Raw genomic sequence first — 6503 nt, 5'->3', positions numbered from 1 at the left:
ACTTCTCCGATTTGGGTTCGAGCTTATCAGGTTGAAGCTTTTTCACATAAGCATCGCAGTCCCAAACTTTAAGAAACGACAACTTTGGTTTCTTGCCCAACCACAGTTCATAAGGCGTCGTCTCAACGGATTTTGATGGTGCCCTATTTAAAGTGAATGCAGCTGTCTCTAATGCATAACCCCAAAATGATAGTGGTAAATCAGTAAGGGACATCATAGATCGCACCATATCCAATATAGTGCGGTTACGACGTTCAGACACACCATTACGTTGTGGTGTTCCAGGTGGAGTGAGCTGTGAAACTATTCCACATTGTTTTAAATGAAGGCCAAACTCGTAACTCAAATATTCTCCAACACGATCAGATCGTAGAAACTTTATTTGCTTGTTACGATGATTCTCCACTTCACTCTGACATTCTTTGAACTTTTCAAATGCTTCAGACTTATGTTACAATAAGTAGATATACCCATATCTGCTCAAATCATTTGTGAAGGTTAGAAAATAACGATACCCGCCACGAGCCTCAATATTCATCGGACTGTATACATTGGTATGTATTATTTCCAATAAGTCATTAGCTCGTTCCATTGTTCCAAAGAACGGAGTTTTAGTCATATTGCCCATAAGGCACGGTTTGCAAGTATCAAATGATCCATAATCAAGTGATTCCAAAAGTCCAACTTTATGGATTTTCTTCATGAGCTTTACACTGATATGACCCAAATGGCAGTTGCACTATCATTATCAATTTTGCATCTTTTGGCTTCAATATTATGGATATGTGTATCATTATGATCGAGATTCAATAAACCATCAACATTGGGTGTATGACCATAGAAGGTTTTATTCATGCAAACAGAATAACAATTATCCTTTGTCTTAAATGAATAACCGTATTGCAATAAACATGATCTAATCATATTTATGCTCAACGCAAACACCAAATAACATTTAATTAGGTTCAACACTAATCCCGAAAATATAAGGAGTGTGTGATGATGATCATATCAATCTTGGAACCACTTCCAATATACATCGTCACTTCACCCTCAACTAGTCTCTGTTTATTCTGTAACTCTTGTTTCGAGTTACTAATCTTAGCAACCGAACAAGTATCGAATACCTAGGGGTTACTATGAACACTATCAAGGTACACATTAATAACCTGTATATCAAATATACCTTTGTTCTTGCCATCCCTATTATCCGCCAAATATTTGGGGTAGTTCCGCTTCCAGTGACCATTTCCTTTGCAGTAGAAGCACTTAGTTTCAGGCTTAGGTCTAGCTTTGGGCTTCTTCTCGGGAGTGACAACATGCTTGCCATTCTATTTGAAGTTCCATTTCTTTCCCTTTGCCCTTTTCTTTAAACTAGTGGTCTTGTCAATCATCAACACTTGATGCCCTTTCTTGATTTCTACCGTCATGCATACTATAGTTCATCATGAAGTTCCAGTAACTTGGTGATGGTGACTAGAGAACTCTATCAATCACTATCTTATCTGGAAGATTTACTCCCACTTGATTCAAGCGATTGTAGTGCCCAGACATTATGAGTACATGCTCACTAGCTGAGCAATTCTCCTCCATCTTTTAGGCGAAGTACTTGTCGTAGGTCTCATACCTCTTGACACGGGCATGAGTATGAAATACCAATTTCAGTTCTTAGAACATCTCATATGCCCCGTGGCATTCAAAACATTTTTGAAGTCCCTGTTCTAAGCCGTAAAGCATGGTGCACTAAACTATCAAGTAGTCAACATATTGAGCTAGCCAAACGTTCATAACGTCTGCGTCTGCTCCTGCAATAGGTCTGTCACCTAGCGGTGCATCAAGGACATAATTCTTCTGTGCAGCAGTGAGGATAAACCTCAGATCATGGACCCAGTCAGCATCATTGCTACTATCATATTTCAACTTAATTTTATCTAGGAACATATAAAACATAGGGAAGCTACAACGCGAGCTATTGATCTACAACATAATTTGAAAAATACTATCAGGACTAAGTTCATGATAAATTAAAGTTCAATTAATCATATTACTTAGATAGACATCCCTCTAGTCATCTAAATGATCACGTGATCCAAATCAACTAAACCATGTCCGATCATCACGTCAGATGGAGTAGTTTTCAATGGTGAACATCTCTATGTTGATCATATCTGCTATATATATGATTCACGCTCAACCTTTCGGTCTTCAGTGTTCCGAGGCCATATATGCATATGCTAGGCTCATCAAGTTTAACTCGAGTATTCTGCATGTGCAAAACTGGCTTGCACCCGTTGTATGTGAACGTAGAGCCTATCACACCCGATCATCACGTGGTGTCTCAGCACGAAGAACTGTCGCAATAGTGCATACTCAGGGAGAACACTTATACATTGAAATTGAGTAATGGATCATCTTATAATGCTACCACCGAACTAAGCAAAATAAGAAGCGTAAAAGATAAACATCACATGCAATCAAAATATGTGACATGACATGGCCATCATCATCTTGTGCCTTTGATCTCTATCTCCAAAGTACCATCATGATCTCCATCATCACCAGCATGACACCATGATCTCCATCATCTTGATCTCTATCAATGTGTTGTCACATAATCGTCTTGCCAACTATTGATTTTGCAACTATTGCTATTGCATAGTGATAAAGTAAAGAAATTATATGACGCTTGCATCTTATGCAATAAAGAGATAGCCATAAGGCTCCTGCCAGTTGCCGACAACTTTAACAAAACATGATCATCTCATACAACAAATTATATCACATCATGTCTTGACCATATCACATCACAACATGCCCTGCAAAAACAAGTTAGATGTCCTCTACTTTGTTGTTGCATGTTTTACGTGGCTGCTACGGGCTTCTAGCAAGAACAGTTCTTACCTACGCATCAAAACCACAACGTTTTTTATTAAAGTGTGATGTTTTAACCTTCAACAAGGATCGGCCGTAGTCAAACTCGATTCAACTAAAGTTGGAGAAACAGACACCCGCTAGCCACCTATGTGCAAAAGCACGTCGGTAGAACCAGTCTCATGAATGCGGTCATGTAATGTCGGTCTGGGCCGCTTCATCCAACAATACCGCTGAATCAAAGTAAGACGTTGGTGGTAAGCAGTACGACTATTATCGCCCACAACTCTTTGTGTTCTACTCATGCATAAAAAATCTACGCATAGACCTGGCTTGGATGCCACTGTTGGGGAACGCGATAATTTCAAAAAAAAATCCTATGATCACGCAAGATCTATCTAGGTGATGCATAGCAATGAAAGGGTAGAGTGTGTCCACGTACCCTCATAGACCGAAAGTGAAAGCGTTTCAATAACGCGGTTGATGTAGTCAAACTTATTCACGATCAAACCGATCAAGTACGGAACGTACGGCACCTCCGTGTTCAACACACGTTCAGCTCTATGACGCCCCTCGTGCTCTTGATCCAGTTGAGGACGAGGGTGAGTTCCGCCAGCATGACGGTGTGGCGACGGTGATGATGATTATGCCGGCGCAGGGCTTCGCCTAAGCACTATGATGGTATGATCGAGGTGTGTAACTGTGGAGAGGGGCACCACACACGATTAAGATAAACTTGTGTGTTCTAGGGTGCCCCCTGCCCCCGTATATAAAGGAGCAAGGGGAGGCTAGTCGGCCCCTATGGGGGCGCCCCAAGATGAGGAGTCCTAGTAGGATTCCACTTCCAGGGAGAGAAGGGGAAGGAAGGAGAGGGAGAGAGAGTAGGAAAGGGGCGTGCCGCCCCCCTTCCCTTGTCCTATTCGGACTCTAGGGGGCGCGGTCTGCCCTAGCCGCCCTCCTCTCTCTCCACTAAGGCCCATGGTGGCCCATTAGTTCCCCCGGGGGGTTCCGGTAACCCCTCCAGCACTTCGGTTTTACCCGAAACTTCCCAGAACTCTTCTAGTGTCCGAATAACATGGTCCAATATATCAATCTTTATGTCTCGACCATTTCGAGACTCATTTTCATGTCCATGATCTCATCCGGGACTCCAAACAAACTTCAGTCATAAAAAACACATAACTCGTAATACATATCGTCATCAAACGTTAAGCGTGCGGACCCTACGGGTTCGAAAACTATGTAGACATGACTGAGACACATCTTCGGTCAATAACCAATAGCGGAACCTGGATGCTCATATTGGCTCCTAGATATTATACGAAGATCTTTATCGGTCAAACCGCATAACAACACACGTTGTTCCCTTTGTCATCGATATGTTACTTGCCCGAGATTCGATCATCGGTATCATCATATCTAGTTCAATCTCGTTACAGGCAAGTCTATTTACTTGTTCCGTAATACTTCATCCCGTAACTAACTCATTAGTCACAATGCTTGCAAGGCTTATAGTGATGAGAATTACCGAGAGGGCCCAGAGATACCTCTCCGGAACATGGAGTGACAAATCCTAATCTCGATCTATGCCAACCCAACAAACATCTTCGGATACACTTGTAGAGCATCTTTATAATCACCCATTTATGTTGTGACGTTTGATAGCACACAAGGAGTTCCTCCAGTATTCGGGAGTTGCATAATCTCATAGTCTGAGGAACATGTATAAGTCATGAAGAAAGCAGTAGCAATGAAATTGTAACGATCATAATTCTAAGCTAACGAATGTCGCTTGCCCATCACCTCATTCTCCTAATGATGTGATCCCGTTCATCAAATTACAACTCATGTCCATGGTTAGGAAACATAACCATCTTTGATAAACGAGCTAGTCAAGTAGAGGCATACTAGGGACACTATGTTTTGTCTATGTATTCACACATGTACTAAGTTTCCGGTTAATACAATTCTAGCATGAATAATAAACATTTATCATGAAGTAAGGAAATATGAATAACAACTTTATTATTGCCTCTAGGGCATATTTCCTTCAAAGAGGGGGTTCGCCCCCCCCCCCTTCCTTCTCTCTTCCCCCTTCGCTTTTCTTCTCTGGCAAAATAAGGCAGGGGGCGCCACTTGGGGAAACCCCAAGTAGGATTCGGATCCTACTTGGGGCGCCCCCTGGCTGCCTCTCCTCCCCTCCCACACATATATATATATATATATATATATATATATATATGTGTGGGGAGGGGGTACCTAGAAGACACAACATCAATTGTTAGCCATGTGTGGCGCCCCCCTCCACAATTTACACCATGTTCATATTCTTGCGGTGCTTAGGCAAAGCCCTGAGCGGTTCACTTCACCATCACCGTCACCACATCGTCGTGCTGACGGAACTCATCTACTTCCTTGACATCTTGCTGGATCAGTAGGACGAGGGACATCATCGAGCTAAACGTGTGCAAAACTCAGAGGTGTCGTACGTTCGGTACTTGATCGGTCAGAGCTAGAAGAACTTTGACTACATCAACCGCATTGTCAAACGCTTCCGCTTTCGGTCTATAAGGGTACATAGACATACTCTTCCCCTCATTGCATGCATCTCCATGGATAGATCATTGCACGTGCGTAGATTTTTTTCCATGCAATGTTTCCCAACACCACAACCACTTTCTCCTCTATGTGAAGGGAACCCCTTGGATCTAGATCTTCGAGTTCTTGGTTTTCTCCTTCTTGTTTCCTCTCTTTTTCCTCCATAGTTTTCGTTGCTTTGGTGGGATTCAAGAGTGAGGGACTTGGGCACTACGTGTGCCCTTGCCATTGCATTAGTTGCATCGGTTTGAGTTCTCCATGGTGATACATGGAAGTTACAAGTTGAGAAGCTTATTACTCTTGGGTGCTTGGTACCCTAGAGATTGTTCCTCTTGGGTGCTTGGGCGCCCTACACGGTTGGTGGTGTTCGGAGCTCAACCATTGTGGTGTAAATCTCCAGGCAAGCACTGCTACGCGTCGGTGCTATACAAACGATTTTAAACCCCTTTTCGCGATGGCATTTGGAACGGCGATTAGGGGGTCCTTCCCGCATGACCCAGAAACTGTCGGGGATAGGCCCTCTTGGGACACCAAATGAGTTCGTGTGCGATCGGGTGACCCATGGAAACCCAATCATTTCCGTAGGTATGTACGTCCCACACGGTGAATCCCAGAAAACATTTCCATAGGTATGTACATCCCACACAGTGAATCCCAGAAAAACATTTCCATAGGTATGTATATCACACACAGTCAATCCAAGGAATACATTTTGGTTCTTATGTACATCCCACACAGTCAATCCAGGGAAAGCGTTTCCTTTTGTATGTACATCCCACACAGGTTTATGTATAGACTCATGTGAGATACGTGTAACTATCACACACGCTCTGCCTTGGTTAACCGTTTGCTTTTATCAACTACATCACACATGATTTGATGAAGAAAACTGTGTGCAATTGGGCTATCCAGCACAAGCGTTTTTACTGCTAGAACCATTTGCAAAGTTCCATGACCCATTTAGCAGGTTTATTAGTTTACAATTAATAATTCCAGTATTACGCAAATTCACATTTCATATCGAACAGATGTTT

The sequence above is a fragment of the Triticum aestivum genome, chromosome 6B (genome assembly GCF_018294505.1).
Source record: "Triticum aestivum cultivar Chinese Spring chromosome 6B, IWGSC CS RefSeq v2.1, whole genome shotgun sequence".
NCBI lineage: Eukaryota > Viridiplantae > Streptophyta > Magnoliopsida > Poales > Poaceae > Triticum > Triticum aestivum.
Note: the sequence above shows the minus strand (reverse complement) of the source record.